Source organism: Perna viridis, chromosome 7 (assembly GCF_037379345.1).
Source record: "Perna viridis isolate PV_CMFRI_1.1 ecotype Kerala chromosome 7, ASM3737934v1, whole genome shotgun sequence".
NCBI classification, from domain to species: domain Eukaryota; kingdom Metazoa; phylum Mollusca; class Bivalvia; order Mytilida; family Mytilidae; genus Perna; species Perna viridis.
Window position 1 is genome coordinate 28,836,245 of NC_142451.1, and position 21,472 is coordinate 28,857,716.

Genomic DNA, 21,472 nt, shown 5'->3' on the forward strand with positions numbered 1-21,472 from the left:
TTTAGTGAAAATATTACCTGCCAATATTATAAATACTGATTACTGTATAACACCATTTTTTCTCCCAACCATTATTTTTATAGATTATCAAATCTCCATTGGGACATTAAAGTTGCGTTAAAGTACCAGTCCACATGAAATTCAGACACTGCCAATGGTAGAGTGATACATGGTGTAGAAAAACCTACTAAACAAACTATTTTTTTTTTCAGTCTACATATGCTATATTTTTACACAACTATAGTTATTTCCATATTCAAATCTTTATTTGTGAGAAAAACATACTTTTATCTCTCACTAAAATCAACCAAATCAAACAAAATCAAGAACAAGAACTCTTGCAAAGTGCTAATTTCATGTATAATCTATATATGTTGTTTTACTCAAAAGCGCAACGCCGAAATGAAAAACAAAGACCAATTATGAGGTTGGTTTCTGAATAAGAAATATAAGTAAGTTCCTTTGGTTTTTGACGCATGAATCACCCTCTGTCTGATTTTTATAAAGACTGCTACTTACATAGTTAAGAAAAAAAATAAACATCTCTTTGCTTGCGTATCATTTATAGTGACCTACAGAAATTGAAAGTATTTAAAAACAGCTTTTCCACAAAATTCAACAAATATTTTAGACAAAGATTGCAATCTTATAAAGGCAAATCTTAGTTGCATAAAAAGATTATAAAAATGTGATGTATAATTATTTCTACGGTATGTTTATTATCTGACAATTCAAACCCTTTCTAAAAAAATATAGCAAACTTTGATAAAACAAAACAACTATAACAAGTTGAGTAAAAACACAAAATAGACTTTCCTGAAAATTGTGTATTGCATTGGTGTACACTGAAGAAGCAAACTAAATACAAATCAATCTTCGGAATTGAACGCTTTCAACAGTATTTATTCCGGACCAAAATAAATCGAAGACGAGATTACAAGCCCTATTTTTCTTCAACCTCCAAGCACACTCATGTTATAACAAATTGCTTTTGGTAAAATATTGAAACTTTATTACATGTACTTGAAATCATATAACCTGACATGGTAGCGTATGGCCCGTTAATTGAAATCTACATACCTTACCAGTTTTAAAACCTCTTGTATTTTAATATCTAAATGAATATTTAGGGAAAAAAATAATTCTTTCCAACTACAAGATGGAAGTATCGTGCACGCTATTTTCGTCATTAGGAATTCGTCTTTACATACTATAGTTATTGCTGAACTATACACGAGTGAAGCAGTATCATAGTAAACCTCAAAATGTGGATGAAGTTCTTATTTTTTTTAACTATGATATGAGAACCACTGAGGACCAATTTCAGTCTGACAGGAAGTGATCTGCTGTGATAATACGGAAGTGTATTAAAATAGACATACAGACAATTCGTCCCAAGTCTACTTGGACCTAGGATAAAACTAACCTCAAGAAAAAAGTTACAAATATATCGATGAGGCTTCTCCAACTTCTAACTTTGTCTTCTGCACGGTTAAACCTTTCTTAAAAGGCTTGATTATATTATAAAAATACCACTTCAATCATGTATTCGAATATGAGAGAAAACTGTCAAACAATAAAAAAAAAAAACTGTAAAAGCGTCCTGTCTATTTTAAAAACAAAATATTAATTTACAACATTGTTATTACTATTACTTTCGGGGCAGAAAGTGCTTCGAATACCACTAAAATTATCTTTTATTGCTGTTTATAAATGCCACTGTCTTATCAGTAACATACTGACCTGAACGGTTCAGATGTGAAGCCTATCATGGGATAAACGTCGTAATGTCTGTAGCCGAATTTTTAATTATCCTAAATCTTTATTTTTAACCTTATTGAAATACGTGTGCAATGCGTTAATTCGGGAAATAAACTTAAATTTTTAAAATATATAATGCATTTATCCTCGAAAGCACATTCTTTACTTTTTTTCATTTTATTTGTTTGGGTAATTTTTTTTATCTATTTTTCTTTTTCTTTTTTTTTTTCTTTTTTTTAGATTTCACAATTCGCCAACTCCCGCAATACCATGACATCAATATATCAACATGGAACATTGGATAGTCGGACAAATATTCTATCGGAAAAAGCACATCCGGACGCAGAATAATTGGGATACAAAAATCTATTTTTCTTCGGAATCGTTTCAAATTTCACCTGTTTCATATTATAATTTTTGGCATTTGAAAATTAATAATTAAAAAACTTCTAGGAAAATGATATCAAATTTAACTTGCATACTTTGTTTCATTTTCTTTTAGAGAAAAGAAATTTTATAATACGACAAATTTGTAAAATATCAAAATCCATTTTATTTATACGTTCTATATAGTTTTTTTAATTGATGCTTAATAGGTAAATCTTTGATTTTATTTATTTTTTACCGTCCTTTTAAGCATGCTTTGCCAAAAATCATCATTGGCAAAAAGGTTTCTTCCCTCACACGGTGTATACCAGCTATCATACAAGACTGTGTGTTTAAAAAAAATATAATAAATATGGAACTATGTTGCTCTTAAAAATACGATTTTTATGTTACTTTTCGCGTTACGAAATACTACTAAAATAAGTTTATTCTTGATATTAAAGTGAATCAGCCGGAATTCTAATGATATGATTACTTTTTGTTCCGTGACTTACAAACAATGAAACTTGTATTCTTCAAAAAACTTTTGCCAGCTTTAATATCTTATTTCCTCGTATAAGATTATCATTATAATGATAATGGAATCTTCATGACCAAACTTTGTTCGTATTTCTTCACGATTTGTGTCAATTGTATGTCAATAGCCTATAACAAGGAAGGTTGCAGCGGATATCAAGTTAAGGAAGTCAAAACCAAAGTTTTTTTCTTATATAAGAGCAAATTAAAAAAAAATGTAATGTCATGATCATATCGTTAATCTTTAAGTACATTTTTATTAAGTGTCAGTCCCTATAAGAGTAAGACAGTAGGTGAAACATGGTTCAAACCCCAACCATTTTGAAAGTTTAATTTAACTATTTGCACTATCAGGATCAAGGAGGAAAGACAAGATTTCCCATGTCATTGTTAATTTAAGTTGCTAGTATAATTTCATTGAAATGCACTGAAAATAAGCATTTCAAGTGCAGATAACTCTGTCAAAAACCTCATTTTTCTAACATTTTATTGAAAAATTCCTGATCGAATCAAGTGATCCAGAGATAACAAAATGGTCTTTTCAAATCTTGAGTGAAATTACATTGTCAGATCGGTGGGTATTTGACATGCATGTTTCTGATTTTCATATTTCCCTGATTCTTACACTTAAGAAATCAAACAGAGATTGACTCACCACATACAAGAAGTCTAAAACAAGATACTTACTGTCATAGGCAGGAAGCATATTTGTTTTTCACCTAAAATTTTCAGCAACTACAAGTTATTATTAACAATAGTTCTCTTAAACACAACTAAGTATTTCTGTTCAAGAAACTTTAAAAAATGCATGCTCGTTACGCGTTTCATAGCTCTACATTAGTAACACAAAATGAAGAAGTATTGCGCATGCAACTTTGATTATAGGCCTCCATTATTTGAATATCTCATTTAAATTGTTGTCACTTCCAAAGAAATAACACACAATACAAACAAATATATCATTCCAATTTATAGTGCAAATTTCGGTGTATTGTACAAGTGTATCAAGGAGTAACCTCTCATCAGCATTATTATAAAGAAAGACTCAGAATGTTCAAACTACAAAAAATAATTCTACACAAGAAGTACATCAAAATAACAAACTTTAATCCAATACAGAGACGTTCCACCATATGCAACAATGTCATAGGAATCGCATAAACTGTGTAGTTGTTTAGATGTCATTTGGTCAGTAGATCTGAATGTATGTTTCATCAGATCGCCGCAACACATAAACTACTCCGATTTTTTCGGACATATTTCAACATATTTGTCATGTGTGGTGGACGCGTTTTTCAACAAACGAACGGTCGGCATTCCAATGGGAACAAATGGTGCTCTTACTTGCGGACCTATTCCTTCACTCTTATGAGGCTGACTTTATAGCTGATCTGTCCCTAATTTTGGGGATTTGATACATCGCATCTACCCCAAAGAACTTGAGATAAAGGATACTACAGACACTATGAAGTCAGCTTTATATCTTGACCTTCACTTAGAAATGGATGGTAAAGGAAAACTATTGATCAAACTTTACGACAAACGTGATGACTCATACGTTATGCCAGAGCTTGCCGAAATTACGCAGACTGATTGCATCGCGCTAGAATTCTAATAAATAGGCTTCTGGAAGAGGGTTATGTTGCTACAAGATTGAAGTCCTCACTACAGAAGTTTTATGGTCGTCATCATGAACTCATGGATCGTTACGATATATCCATCTGCGCCAGGAAAACTGATTTGTTCAAGTGTCATAGTTTTTCTTTCCTCTTTCGTCTATCCCAGACTTGACTTTTTATGAGCAAATCGGCGGGTGTTTCTAGAAAAGCAGAGGACGCTTACCATACTGGTTCACCTGGTCCATGCTCCCAGTTTTTAGTAAAGTCCGAGTTTCTCATTTGCTTTTGTTGCTTTGCGTGTATGATTTTAGTTACTTTGTTTTTTTTGCTGTGTATGTTTTTTTTTTCCATGTCTGGTCTTTGCTCCTGGATTACATTCTTTTGATTACCGCTATAACCTTGGTTCCCTAGATTACTCCTTCGGAATGCAGTTACATTTGTAAAGTCGATTTTTTCGTGCAATGTCTTTTTGCCAGATTTATTTTGGACTTTACTTGATTATGAAACGGATTAGTGTTTCGTAATTTCGCTGTTACCCTTATTTGAGAAATTCACACTTAAACCTCCCACTTAAATCAACCAAATCAGACCAAATCAAGAATGATAACTCTTGAAAAGTGCTAATTTCATGTACAATCTATATAAATTTTATTTCAAAAGTACAACAACCAAACAAAAAAAAACAAGACTGATTATGTGGTCGACAACTGATTTTGAATAAGAAATAAAAGTAAATTCCGTGGGTTTTCAACGTACATGAATCACCTCCTGCCTGGTTATTATAAAGACTGATACTTAAATAAAATGACACCGATACAACTTCTCGATACAACTAGTATTATGTCCTCCTTTATTATAAAAGGAGAAACAAGCATTCAAGTTTTCCAAGACAAATGTCAAATTGAATCTTTGACAACGTCAAAAAAAATAGGGAAAAAGAGTTACACGACAATAATCTTTATTCTTAATCTGATATTGACGATAATATAAACAAAACGATGTCTGTAATTTTTTTTGATTGACACTTGTTAAAGATAGCATTTAATATGTGTCAGTTACAGACCAATATATATTTAATTTAAAACAAAACAAAAAACAAAAAACACATGAACACCATGATAATAAGCCACCCACATAAAGCCAACTTTATGAACTTATTTCATTTTGTTATTTAGAAGAAGTATTGTAATTAGGAGAGGGAGAATTCCAGGTTGTTATATACTGTATAATTGTTGTTAAAAGCTTTCACTTATTTCTGGAGAAACTTGGAAAATATCCTCTAATGTATTAATTGTCTACGTAATATAAATTTATAGTTTTTGGCTTATAATGGTATAACACCATAATAAATGTAATTGATATACTCTCTATCCATGAATGGTTGTTTAGTGGTAACGCTTCATTGCTCATTTGCATAAACATTACGCAATTAAGGAATAGATATTGGTTGATAAAATATTTTACCAATTCATGCACATGCTGAGCCTTAATATTCTATTATAATCCCTCCCGAGTGATAGTCACGGTTTTAACTATACATATAAAACACATTAATTTTTAATCAAACAAATAAATATTGAAATGTCAGGGAGATATATTTCAAAATTGGCCACATTGTCGGACACCATTAAGACAATTGTTCATTGTTGAATGCTTACTGAAAATAAAAGCAGTCGTGGGGATTGTTTATAATGGTTTCGTTGTCATGACACCTTATTTATTCCTTTACCATTAATGATGACAATTAGATAAACGCCATTTGTGCACGATATCTAAGATACATCATATCCAAAAGTAATATACCTATTTTCTTCCTTTCCAAGGCTCAGAATTCGAATTTGTTCTTTTTGAAATAATAAGAAAAGATTATTACCTTTTTTGTTTTTGTTTTAGGTTTGGTTGTTTGTTTAGGGAATTTGAACTCAAGCAAGATTCAAAAATACAGCGGTCCTTTTCACCAAAAATCCTAAGTGTAAAATTAGTCGTAAGTTATGACGTCACAATACTTTTATTTACTATGGCATCATAACTTACGACTAATTTTACTCTTACGATTTTTTTGTGAGAAGGACCACAGATGCACAGCGTTCCAATTTTTTGTAAGAGTTGTGTCCTTTACTCTAGGTCCACTTCCTTAATAGAAAGATACAATGTAAATGGTAATCAAAACGCAAGATGATTGAACTTATGGATTTTATTGATATTTTATCAGAGGCGAAATTCGCAGATTAATCAGGGGTTTCAATTTTGGTTTACCTGCTGCAGGCACAATTTTGTCCGTTTTGTCTGACAAATACAAAACGAAAAAGTTCCAAAAACAATTACTAATAGCATCATAATATGGGAGAGACCACGTAATGTTTCGTAATACATTTCAACAAAATAAAATCCCATAAAAACACCCTCCGTATATACTTTATACTTTTTTTTTCGTGTGACGTCTTGGTTCCATTATCTTTAGTTTTTATGTATTATCATTTTTGTTCGGTCCGCTACATTGTATATGTAGATCGTCTATGTTTCGTATGTATCTTTTGTCTGCCCCGGACTTTTTATGAGCAACTCGGCGGGCGTTTCTAGAAAAGCAGAGGACGTTTACCCTACTGGTGCACCTGGTCCATGCTTCTAGTTTTAGTGGAGTCCGAGTTGCTCATTTGCCTTTTTCACTTTGTATGTATGACTTTAGTTACTTTATGTTCTTTGTTGTGTATGTCTGTTTTCCATGTCTGGTCTTTGTCCCTGGATTACATTCTTTTGATTACCGCTATAACCTCGATGTCCTTGATTACTCTTTCACGTTTAGGCCATTTTTACGTATTTGAATAAATCCACTACTGAGGCTTCGGCATTTGTTTTGCCGATATATCAAATGCTTTATACTTACTTCCTTAATTACTGAAACTTTTGTTGGTTATGGTCAATTCTGCATGCTCTAGAACTAACATAAAGGGGACTTCAAAAGATGTCTGGTTTAGACAGGTTTCCGGTTTATTCATTGTTCAGTTCACAATGATATTTGCAATTTTTTATATAGGGTTATCAAGATAAATCAAGATTCTAGAGGACATTTTTTTTTAAAATGTAATCCAGGGGCAAAGACCAGACATGGAAATCAGACAAACACAACAAAGAACATAAAATAACCAAAATAATGCATATAAAGTAACATAAGTAAATGAGCAACTCGTACTAAAAACTAGGAGCATCGAGCAAGTACACCGGTAGGGTAAGCATCCTGTACTTTTCTAGAAACACCCGCCGAGTTGCTCATAAAAAGTCAAGTCCGGGGTAGACGAAAGAGAATTAAAAAGGTAATTAATATTTTTGTTGAAGGAGTGACTGTTATATTTTTTTCATATTTTGTCTAAAATTTAAATGATTATAAGCAAGTCTCATTTTAATCTAATTTCGATCTTTCAATGTATTTTGTTTCTTCTGAGGAGAGGTTACTTCTTGCAATAAGTGTGCTGCGTACTGAAACTTTCTATATAAATAAGACTGGGAAGTTTGTGTTCAAAACGGCACTTAAGTTATTACTCGACGTTTTCGGGTGTTAAAAGAATAGTCCTGCAGCACTAAGCTTGTCGTAAAAGGACAATAAAGGTGAATATAGCTGAAATATTGCTGTTCGGGCGTTAAACCCTAACAAACAAACAATCAGTTACGTTTTAGATATCACAATTAAGATGTTGCTGAGAGAATACTGGTGTTGCAACATTTAAACGTTCCATCAATGTTATGAAATAAAAAGAAAGAACACTGGACATCGTCCAGAAGAACTGTCGATAAATGGCATTTTCTAATCGGATTTAAAAATTTTCCCGCCGTTTTTATATCAATTTTTAGTTCATATGAATATAATACACAACAAACAATGACAAACCTTCTACGATGTCATCAATCACTGTTAATTAAAAAGATACGTAATTTTCGAAACTACTATTTATATATTTTGGGGGATAAGAGCCGTACCTATTTCCTGCTGTTTATAACCTATCATTTTTGCCCTCTTCATTCATAATCTAGTATTTATTCTAAAAAACGAACTTCCATTGCAATTGTGTGGAGAAAAAAGGAAATAACATACAATTACTACAATAGTGAATGACGTAAAGCAAACATAGATGCAATAGTCCTAAGATGTAGTGTAACCAGTGCAAAATACCGGAAGTTATTATGGTGAAAGTACATTACTCCGTAGATACTTATGTTCGTGGATTAGGGAAGAAAAACAAGTTTATGGATTCTTATATTCTTTGCTTTTAGGTTTTCAGTATTCACATCAATGGAAACATCTTTTATCGTTGGGAACCAAATTTCGTGCTTTAGTTTAACCACGAAAACCACGAAAATTGGTACCCACGAACAATAGTACTTTCATAGTACATGTAATGGTAGTAAGAGGTTAACGTGCTGTATTAACTTGTCAAAGCATCATTTTCATCAGACATGCCCATACAGAGCGATTGCGGTTTTCAACTTTCCAGTATTTGCCATAATAGTGCCATTTGTTACATGACATGGACATATCGCTTTGAATATTCCGTTTGACTATTGGCTCGAATTAATTAGTTTGTAATTTTGTTAACCCTTTATGCTTCAAGCTTTTATTTCCTTTTTGTTTCATAATATCTCCACTTTGCGGGATTTATATAATGATCATGGACTCCGTCCGTTTGTTCGTTCACAATTTTTTTCGTTACAGTTTTCTCAACAATTTCTCCTAATTGATATTTTGTCAGAAGCTTTGTTGAGGTATGCCATATTGTGGGATTTGGTTTCAGATTGTATCAACGTTAACTCCATGTTTTTGACCGCTGTTTATATTTCGATGACGATATGTTTACTACGAGAAGAATAGATGGTATCCTTTAGTAAATTGGTAAACTTAAAACAATTCCTATTTTCATTCAAAAAGCAGTCCTAAAGAAGTCTAGTTTAAAAGAAAAGAATGTAAGACTTTAAAAATGAGACCTAGAGTTACAAAGATATAGTCATTTTCACTCAAGATTGATTAACTCAACGCGTATTCTACTTGGCTGGAGCGAAATAATAATTTTCAACGACAGGTCAAATTCGGGTTTCTATTTGCAACTATTCTCAGTGCATTCACTCTTGACACATGCTAAATAAGCGATTTTTACTTCACGTCCTCAGAAAATCATTACTAAATAGTAAACAGTTCCCAGAAGAAAACAAACTTAATTAATTTCGAAATAATTATATCAATATTCCTATTTCCAGAATAAATACTACTTTGAATAAATTGAATTATTCGTACTTCTAGAACGATATAGACCTTGTCTTTAAGAATCAATAAGCAACCTTTGTGCACTTTTTGAGACCGACATTTTAACATTTCATTACTTTTGTGTACTGTGTAAAAGGATGAATAATGAGTAAACTTAACTGATTTTTTAATATCATTGTGTGACCTCATATATTGACGATATTTAGATGTATGTCTGTAAGAATCAGGCAATGGGAAAAATCAGAAACATGTATGTCAAAAACCCACGGATCTGACAATTTAAATTAACTCAAGGATGATTTTTCTATATGAAATGCATCAAATGTGTTCTGAAAAGTTCCACTTCATTAAAATGATTGAAAAATTATTTTTTTGGGGCAGAATTATCTGCCCTTGAAATGTCCATTTTTAGTGCATTTCAATGAAATTATAAATCAGTTTACCAAAATGATATGGAATACCGTGGGTTTTTTTTTCTTGATTGATGAGGCTTATACTTAAAGTCATATATCAAAAAGTTTAATATTTGAATGACTTTGTTACGGGGCATACCATCCGATAAACAACCAGCTCATCAGATTATTTTTTAGTTATCTCAGTGTATCAATTTACCCAACCCATTTCAGTTAAGGAGGTAGACCTATGGTAAGGGACACAACTCTTACAAGTTATTGGAATGTTTGCATCCAGACTCTTTATATAGTCTCATGTAAGCATCAAAGTAACTTGGATTGATTTTATCCTGTTTCAAATGATAGTTTGATAGTCCAACCAACCTTTATTTACATCTATATATTATTCCATTACTTACATGTAAATCTCATACCATTACTTACATGTATATCACATACCATTACTTATATGTGTATCATATAAAAAATAACAATTGCCATAACGAAGTATGAAAATATCAAATAGTAGTCTTTGTAAGAATCATGCAAATTCTGTAATACGTGATAAACCTAAAAAAGACTGCACATTTTTATATTTGTTTATATATTGTTATATGTGTCTATATGATGAAATGTATAATTATTAATTTCTCTCTATCTGATCTTAGGAAATAATACACATTGAAAGTCCATTCAATTGTATATAAGTGTCATTTACAGAGTTATCTCCATTAATTTTGAATTATACAGTACAATCTATATATTTTTTATCTTCCAAGAACATGGGTTATATGAAAAGCCAAATGTTAGTTTTAATTTAATATAACATATCAAACAAAATATCAAAAACAGAAATATGTAGGCTTTCCAGCTATTAGTTACATTCTGCATTATTCTTGGCTGGAAGGCTACTTAACATTCTGCTAACTACATCAAAGTTGATTACGTTCAAAAGATTTCTGAGTGTTTATTGCCTGCAGTTGTGAAACTAGTACTATGAAGTACATATACAGCACTAAAGATGACGTAGATTTGATATCTTCCTGCCTCAAAATGGTACAAACAATGAACTCATTTAGTTTGTGTGACGGACAAAAATGAATATGAACACGTACATCAAAGAATAAGCGGATTCGGGTTTTGCTCTGGTGTTATCAATGAAGGTCATCAGCTACTTTAAGACGGCATATGTGACCTCGCATTCTCATCGACAAAACAGGAAGAAACACTTCAATTCATCGTGTCAATATGATTCAGACGTCACACCTACTGTGATGTCGTCGAAAATAAGTGCAATTAAATCACTAAAACTCTCGAATGATTAAATTCATTTTAATTTTTAAGTACCATTCTGGGTAAGAATCAGGCAATGGGTGGCACATCAGATTTCTCAATTTGGTCTTTTTTGCCTCAAATACATTCAACACATCTAGAAAACAACTGAACAGCTATTTAAATTTATCCTGAAGCATCGGTGATGTAGACATTTTTTGACTGCTTATATAAGGAAAATTCCCCCCCCCCCCAATTTTTTCACAGTGCATTTCAACTAAATTTGACCTAATAATATCTTAAAAAGGCAAACTTTTCAAACACTTTGACAGTAGTTTCTTGAGGTTATGAGGTATAAATACTTGGATTATGCAATAAAATGTCTGTGTATTTTTTCTTCATGTGCCACACCTTATACACATTTTGCCTGATTCTTAGACGGAGAAGTACAAAAACCTTCCTTCCCAAGGAGGAATAAGGGTAACAGCAGGATTGCCGAACAATAATCTGATCCACAATCAAGTCAAGTCTAAAATAGTTCTGCCAAAATAGATATTACATCGCCGGAGCAGCTGGTATAGCAATGGTTCTGACTTGGTATAGGTATTTCAAACGAAATAGTGAGCCAAATCTAGGTTTTATAGCGCGCTAAACCCCCCTCTTTCATTGTGGTGTGAATATACCTTATTATTCTTATTAATTTGTCACTCATGCTTTAAATAAAAAAGCTACCAAGTTGCATTACCACGCGCGGAGACCGAATCATCACCAACACTAGTGAAAAAGGGCAATATTTTATAAAATGTATCAAGCCGTTTATCATAATTAACACATAATCCACGCCAATGTAATAAAATATTTTGTTTTTTGGGGGATGTTGTAAATAATCTAAATGAATAGAATTAAATCAGTCACAGCGAATTCGTCTAATCGACTCCTGAATATAGGAAACAATATATGACACCTCTAATTGATACTTTTAAGTTTTAAAAAAAGCTACGTGCATGATATTTGTTTTAGCGATCAAAGACAGATTTGAAAACGATTATAAAATTTGTCTTGAAGTGACGTGACTCCTGCAAAACGCATGATGTTATAATTCGACAATAGTTGATCATCCTTTTATCCGACATTATTTTTCGTTTTGCAGATTATCTTATTTGGTCAGCTTTTATGCCTAGTGCTCATATAAAACGTAATAGAAAGTGAGTTGAAATATCTAAATAGGAATTTTAATCAAGCACCGATTAGTTTTACCAGAGTATTCACAGGAGCTACGCTATTGTAGTCCCATGTTCAATACAAGGAACGAAGCCCCGGTGATTTAAGATTAAGCTGAAACAAAAAGCTTTAGTCATTAAAGATAAGGAGTAACGACTTCTAGGGGTTAGGAAATAATTTCAGATGACAGCACTGTAAATCGTTGTTCAATATTTCGAGCAAAAACTAAAGTGAATGACTTATAATCTTTCTGTATCAGTATAAAAATTATGACACAGAAATAGAAAAAGAATGATTTATTGGATTCATAATGTAGAAAGTACAGATACAATATTTTATCGTCCAAATACTTACAAAGGGGTGATCACGCCAAGGTACTTTAAGGAGGAAGACCTAGGGTAACGGACATAACTCTTGAAATCACTGATATGTTTTTATTATATTCAATGTCAATAAAGTCTATTAAGGTTTCATTTGAAACAGAATAAAAAATCAGTCAAAGTAACTTTGATGCTTACATGGGATTGATGTAAAATACTGAATACAAACGTTACAATGATTTGTTAGAGTTGTTTCCAACTTTTAAACCCGCTGCGTTTGCACTTGTTACAAAGCGGGATTTTCTGGTCTCTGTTTTTCACTTTCAGTTTACTTTCATGTTGCTGGGTTAAAACAAACTATTTCGATGTACCTGTGTACATGTGTACATGTTATTCTGTGGCCAGCTGCAGCCTGCCTGATTTTGTGAGGTTTCCTTTTTGTTCATTGAAGATATATGGTTGGCCTTGGGCTGACATTTTTCATCCAGGTTTAATTGTTGTCTCATTGACATATTAATTGTATAGTAATTGCTAATAACATTAAAAAATCGTTCACATTCCATAAATGCCTGCGTAGTAGAAAGTCAATAACATTGCTTTACTGGAAATTTTGAAGTTTATTATGTTACTAGAGCAAAACAGATAGCCTATAAATAGACGACCTTCGATAATTCTAAATGCTGCTATAATAGTGTAATATTGGTCGATTTCTTTGCAAAGGAAAAGCTAATAGCTTTTTACAATTATTTTCTAATAATAAAACTAACTAGTGTTTACTAGAATTGCATGCAAATTAAATGTAAAATCTATTTATTTTATATTATAGTGTTGAATCAATGCAGGTTTAATAGGTAAAAAAGGCAAAAGATGATTCTTTTTTTTTCACTACCAATAAAACAACCTAAAGTTGACTTGACTTGTCAATTATTGATTAAAATGTATGCAATCAATTGGTTATGTATGTAGAATGCTGTCATTTCTCGGTCATCAATAAAATTGTTTTTAATACTTTTCATAAAGAAAAATATGTCTCCCTTATAGTAAGTAATAAATAAATTAAATATCAGATATCGGTCATTTGCGCACACAATTCTATTTTCAAGCACTATTTGTAATGCAGAAGTTTGACCGCATCCGCTTTTCTAAAATAAATCGAAATATCACATGTAACATCGTTTTAAGGAAGATCATAACTCTGACACTGCGCAAAATGAATGTATAAAATCCGGGATTTAATGTCCTGAAGTAAGTGACAATTAAAATGCCCTAATATAAAGCAGTTTGATCGATTCAAAACTTATCAAAATTTGGGAAATGAAACAATTATAATTAGTATGACCTATCATAATTATACCGAAAACAGAACGATATATTGTTTCTATTCTTTCAAGAATTTAAGTTTTCCATAAATTATCTCTTGAATATTAAACAAAAGACCGAATGCAGATATTTTGCAAAATGAAAGAATTCCATTCGTAGCGTCGAAAAGCGTAAACAACCATTGAAATTTAGGACAGGGCATACTCGCTAATTATTTTAGTTATAGAGAATATGAAATTCTCAGTTGCCTTTGTGTAATCCATGATGTAACGCTTCACTAACTGAATATACCATTGGTTCTGATTATGCTGACAGGTTAATCTTTGAAACAAGGTCACTGCATGGCGAAATTTGCAGTATATGTATAATTGGTATTTCATGTATAGCATTTGACTCGTTTTCAAGGTGACTTTAACCACAATAGAACCAAATTCGAATTAAAATTTCCTACGTAGACACTCTAGCACAGTGTTTTTTTAGCTCCAGGTTATCGTTAAAGCTAAAATGGTAGCTCTATTTAAGGATAAATTCTTGCACAGCACTATAAAGCATATTCAAAAATTATTATCATTTTTCATTTAAGTTTCTCAAATTAGCTTTTCAGAAAATTGTGTTTCTCAAGTCCCGTACGGTATCGAGCTATTACCGGGGAAGCTTCACGCCTCGAGCAGGGATGTTTTTAAAGCAGCCTATAAACTAATACAGCCTGCAAGAAAATACCAAAATTGGATGTTTTCTAATGTAGGCTTATACCTTGGCTATTTCATCCGTCTCCGCACTGTAATGACGATTCTAAATTTTACCCAACAAGAAATACTGTGATAAGTGACTTATTCCCAAAATAGGTAATAATTTACACAATTTTTTTCGGAGAATTCAAATTTTTCACATTCACACAAAAATAAGAAAAATAAATCAATTTCAAGCGCCAATATTTATCAAAACGTTGACAATTTCTACATGAACTATATAGGGTAATCAAAAACTTTAATTATAAAAATTTACAACACACAAATTCGTCTTCAGTAATATGATATATTGAGTCTATATTTTGACAATATGATTTGCACTATTAATTGAATGTCCCTTTGAAACCCTGGGCCAATAGTCACGCTTTTCCTAATTCTAGGTCATACTTACAAAGTGCCCATTATTTATACAAACTAAGTCAATACTGGGAATCAAGTATAGAAATAAAGTTTACAACCGTAATTTTGTCATAAGGATATATTCCGGTATAAGTACTATTGATTACTAGATAAGCACAATTTGACGAGATTAATCTTTTATTTTTATTTTCATGGGAATTAAAAAGCTACATCTGCTAAAATGAAAAGAAAAGAAACAACTGCGATCGACAGCTAAGGTAAAATTTACGATATAACTCCACAGTGACACTGTATGTGAATCATATATATGTATCATCATTATTGTGTTTTGGAGAGGGTTAATAGGAATGCTCTAACTTGCGTCCCAAATGTTTTGTTTTGATCAAATGAATATGTTTGAACTTGAATTTAAACTGGTCTAAAGCAGGTATGTCAGTACTAGTAGTCCTTTGTGCGTTTGTGTAACTTTAAAATCAGTTTTCATCTTTATTTTTTAAAAAGGACCTGAACTGATCTTTAGGCGTGTTTAATTGTGCATTTTTTTTCACAGTGGCCAAATTTATAAAAAAAAAAAATGGCGGAGTTGAATGATCCCACCAGTGAACTTTAACCCCGCCGCATCTTCTGTGCCTGTCCTAAGTCAGGAATTTCTGGCCTTTGTTTGTCTTGTTTACTTTTTACGTTTATTTTATTTTTATATTTCTGGAGTCTATAAGGGGAACTTTTTCGATGTACCTATGTATAATGTTGTTTTAGGGCCAACTGCAGCCGTCTGCCTTGTGGTGTGAGGATGTCCTAAACGTTTATTGAAGACCCATGGATGGCCTTGAGATGACACGGGTTGTTGTCTCTTCGACATATTCGCCATATTAATTCTCATTATATTGAAAAGATACAAACAGAAGCAGTACAACAGTCTCATCTGTGTTTAACCTTTTTTTTTCAGTGCAGATAGACCTTTTGTCTCCGTCATAGTTTTGTTAAGCCCATTATTACTCGGTTTGATTACATAATAGTCAGGACTGCCATGGTATATTTCATCTCAATAATGACAGTTCAATACGTTGACTCTCATCCGATCAGAAAGCAATCAACATTATTCATCATTCCAACATATTTTGGCTTTGCGTTTAAAATTCATAACGACAACAATATGTTCCTTGCATTTTATTACGCGTTTAGTAAAGTTGGCTTCTACCAGAAAATCATTTTGAAACTTGTTCCGTATATAAGGGTCGATTTGTTAGTCTTTTCGTATTTCTACTTAAACATGTGAGATATTCTTCTTCTTATTTATTTATTTATTTTTGTATTTTAAGGGAGAGGTTGCTGCTGTCTAGAAGGTATGTATGTTGATGCGTCAGTTTCCTTATGTATGTGTTATTTTAATCTGAAGATCACCATCAAATTATATTTGGTTTTCAAAACAAAAGTATACCTACACTTTTATCAAACTTTTTTATATTTGGAGAACTAGGGAAATCACATTTGTAAATAAATGTTCTCATTTTATTTTCCAACTTTAGAAAAAGTAAAATCCATCTTACGTAATAATCGACTTAAATATATTAAATATATGAGCTAGTATTGTTTCGTTTAAGACGCGATAAGCTCACAAAAGATTGTTTTCTTCCCTTCCGTATTATGGACAAGGGGACTTTTTCCCAGGTCGCGATAAGCTCACAAAAGGTTGTTTTCTTCCCTTCCGTATTATGGACAAGGGGACTTTTTCCCAGGTCTTCCGGGATGCTTGGGAAGACAAAATGAAAGAATTTACATCCATTGAAATGTTTGTACAAAAGCAATATGGGTCATATAGATTTATATCGAAATCTTATCTAAAAACACCCGATTGGGTTTTGACATGAAATCCTTAATACAGATGGAAATTGAAATAGTTATCAAATTTCAAAATGCTAATTTAAAAGTACTGAGACTACCACATCAGGAGTAAAATATTGAATGTTCAAACAAAGATAGTCCAAGTAAACAACAATGACGGAAACACGTTTAGTGTGTTCAGTGGCGGATTTCACATAAAATCGTAAGTATAAAATTAGTCATATGTTATGAAGTCACAATACTTTAATCAATTGTGAAGTCATATATTACGACTAATTTTACACACGATTTTTTTTTGTGAAAAGGACTGCATGTATCTAATAACTTCATTTTCTTCAGGAATATCAATACAATAATGGTTAATGGTCAAATTTACAAATCATATGCAAGATCAGACAATTACTCAACCTAGTATACCAAGCGCTAGGTGGTACATTTATAATATGAGTAAGGCAACAGCCTACAACCGACGAGCATTACACTTAAATATTTTTCTTACGTTTGCAAAATTACTGAAAAAAGGGACGACGGCTGAAAGGGACGAGATAGGATACGTAAACCTTTGTCTATTATTTTTTAAATAATTTAGCATCTAGATACTGTAAATAATTCCTTTTTATTTTTTATTCTTGTTTCTGAAGTGCATATTTTAATTTTCAATAAATTCAAATGCTACTCTCACTTTGAATTCACTTCCTCTATCCATTTCTACGGGCCTGTCTGATACCTATTCCGGTTTGAATGTTTACCGTTAGCCTCGCATGAAATTCTCGGTATAACTGCGACCGACCCTTTACAACACAATGACACAATGGTGCTAGTAACAAAACAAACAAGTTCTTGGTAGATTCCTCATACTCTGTAGGAAATAATTCCAAATCTGACCCAAATATATAAAAGATTATGTCTACAAAATGCTGGAATTTTTAATCGACAACATATTTGTCCAGTGTGGTGGACGCGTTTTTCAACAAACGGTCGGCATTCCAATGGGAACTACTTGTGCTATTCCTTCACTCTTATGAGGCTGACTTTATAGCTGGTCTGATTCGAAAGAAAGAATATCGTTTTGCTAGATCATTTAATCTCAGTTTCCGCTATATAAATGACGTATTATCTTTAAACAATCCTAATTTGGGGATTTGATACATTGCATCTACCCCAAAGAACTTGAAATATAGGATACTACAAACAATGTGAGGTCAGCCTCATATCTTGACCTACACGTAGAAATCGATGGTAAAGGAAAACTATTGACCAAGCTTTACGACAAACGTGATGACTTTTCATTCAAAATTGTCAACTTTCCCTTCATCTGTGGCAACATCCCTTCAGCACCTGCGTATGGAGTGTTCATATCACAACTCATACGTTATGCCAGAGCTTGCCGGAACTACGCAGACTTTTTGTATCGCGCTAGAATTCTAACGAATAGGCTTCTGGAGCAGGGTTATGTTGCTACAAGATTAAAGTCATCACTACAAAAGTTTTATGGTGGTCATCATGAACTCTTGACGGTGTATCCATCTGCGCCATGAAAACTGATTTGTTCAATATGTCATAGTTTTCCTTTCCTCTTTCCTCTGTCTACCCCGGACTTGACTCGGCTTGGTTCCATTGCTTACTCCTTCATATGTAATTGAATCCTCCAAAATAAATAAGACTTTGTAATTGTGGAGGTTTTATTATTAATTTATGTTGTATGTACTGAAAATATTATAAAAAAAACAGTGCCACTATGATACATAACATTAATTAAGAAAGAATTCGTGGAGGGGGGTAGATTTGTACTCATTTTAACATCGGCACGGCATTTATATTTGATTATTTAACACCGAGCGATAGCGTGGTGTTAAATGAGAATATAAATGCCAAACCCATGTAAAAATGAGTACAAATCTACCAACGGAAGGAATTATTTCTTTTCTAATATGACAAGTACGGTAATTTTTGTGACAAAAAGAAGTTGTATATTTATGTCATCGTATGTGTTAAATGTGTGTATTTATATAATTGATTTCAATTAGATAACCTCTCAGCCGTTAAATCATCGCGTAAACGTTTTTAAATGAGTGTTTTGTCTCGAAGCAACAGCGAAAGAAAAGAGACAGTGCGCAGGTGCTAACGGTGGGGTTGTACCGACATATACTGTTTGACGATATGAATACTTCATATTAGAATTTGTATTAACCTGGATAAATATATCATTATTCAATGAGAAATAAGGCGATCAGTATCTTATGAAATTTCGATTATCTATTTTAAGAATATCTTATTTTATTTATAATTTCATTCATAAATGGAGTATACTGAGTTACAGGGTTAAGGTCATTCCATCAAATCATGTAAAGTTGTTCCATATTTTAAGAGTGATGTTCTCTGTCAGCTTAGGCTAACTGTTATTCCGCTTCGTTACAAAGAGGGACATTGAGACGATATGTAGGAGAATGAAGCAGGGACGTTAAAAACAACTCCTCGACGGTATACAAAGCATTAAAAGGTGATGAAAAACAGTAAAAAAAGAAGACTGTCCCATACCGATGTAGTAGTGCAACATTGAAGGTCAAAATAACATTAAAATGAGCCTTTAAATAGAAAAATGTCCATGGTCTCTTTTTAAAACACATATTTCTAAAAGGTTTCGACGTTCATGGTTGTCTTAAACCACCTCAAACCGTGTTGCTTTTATCGAACTACTGATACCTAAGTCTCTACCGAGCAAATAATGGGTATAATCTGATTTACCATGCCACCGTTGTAACAAACTTAAGTGTACATAAGCGTACTTATGTTAGATATACACAAAGTACAGAACAAATAAAACACATCATATACTTAGTATTTGCCAATTTCGGTACTGCACACATGCTTCGTGGAGTACCCTCTCATAAGCAGGTTAGAACAAAATACGTAGAGATATTTTTTAATGTATACAAGTACCCAAAAAATGAAACATATCGAAGTAGGAAGTACCGAGGAATTAAGTAATATAAACAAAAGACAGTTGGTGATTGGGATGACCGCAGTATAAGGCTTGGTGACTGGAATCAGAAGAAATCATTATGAAATGATGTAAGACTCAAAAGCAACAATAAATCGTTTTTATCTTCATATAAAGTTCTAATTACAAGACTGCTATAAATTCGCTACGTAACACTTCATGCCTAACTTATTAGTTTGAGGTCATCTAAATAAACACATGCACTCAACCAAACAAATGAAATGAGGAAGACCTTTGGTTCTTGAGCCAAAATAAAAATTAGGGTCGAGATATCATGCTTAGCTTGGAGATGCAAAGTTATGCCATATAAACACAAACTGTATTCGTTTGTGACAAACTTAAGTGTACATACGCGCACTTAGATATACAAAAAGTACAGAAGATATACTACAATGGAATATTTTTCCATTGCTTTCTTCTCTTCATTGTATCGATACCTACAATTAGCCTTTTGCCTAGATCATTTATTTAAAAACTAGAAATCTAAAAGCTTTGAGGATAGAGCTCAAAATTTCCTAAGTAACCTTCTGAAATTAGGAAAGAAAGGCACTCACGTAAAGGTATAGTTTTTATTTTTCTCAAAATTAGTGTGAAAGGAAAAGTGAAAGATATTTCTAAAATATGATACATCTTACAAAATAAATCGTTCAGAACAGGACTTATTCAATAAATTATGTAATACATTGGTAACTAGAAATATTTGTCCTATTTGAATATCGGAAAAGAATAAAATGAATGAAAACAAAGCATTCTAGAAAGGTTTGTAAGTTTTCTTTTACAGGGTGAAACTTGAAAGTGAAATAAGAGGGAACTCCGCTTAATCCGCTTAAAGAAAATTTAATATGCAGGTCATTGACACTAAAAAGGTGGTTCTACAAATGTCAATTGACAGTTGCAGATAAACACTTGATACGCTAATCCCTCATTTTTGTGATTAGATTAAATTGTAAAAGTATCACGTTGAACTTTATGATATTGAAAAATGCCCATTTTTTTACGCAAAATTCAGTATTGTAACCGCTGTAAATCTATTATCCCCAATATCCCTGTGAAATATGTCGATAGTCACTTGTATCTTTAGAAGATAAAAAAAAACATGTTGTTAGTTACAAAGATGCCAATTATATGAATATTGCAAAAAGTCGGTATTCTGTACATTTGTTTCAAGAATTGATTTCATCTGCAGTATAAGAAGAAAATACAGAATAGTTAGTAATATATGTACAACTCCTGATCACATAAGACAAATGGTCATTATATACGTGCTAATAGCACCAAGAGTACACTGCACAGAGTCTCTTAAGACAGGTTCTTGCTGAATACGGGTGGTTAATTAGACAGGTCTGACTGTATTTTGGTTTGTTAGCTCACAGTGAAACCTGTCTAAACCAGACACTTATAAAGTCCATCTATATCAGTTTAAATGTATTGTGAACCTTGGTATATCGAACATCAGTCTTA

The 21,472-nt window shown here is 32.3% G+C and overlaps 1 protein-coding gene across 3 annotated transcripts in view; it reads right to left on the reverse strand.

Moving 5' to 3' along the window:
* LOC148612165 (uncharacterized) overlaps nucleotides 1-21,472 on the reverse strand; it is an 85,597-nt gene that overhangs the window by 35,139 nt on the left and 28,986 nt on the right. The window contains exon 1 of one of the 3 annotated variants that reach the window (XM_088593362.1): nucleotides 3,352-3,374. The exons of 1 other annotated variant lie outside the window; for it this stretch is intronic. The gene's annotated coding sequence lies outside the window, so the exon portion shown is untranslated. Of the gene's footprint in view, nucleotides 1-1,211; nucleotides 3,292-3,351; nucleotides 3,375-21,472 lie in introns of those variants that run through there. One more of the 3 variants, XM_088593363.1, reaches the window with a different exon arrangement.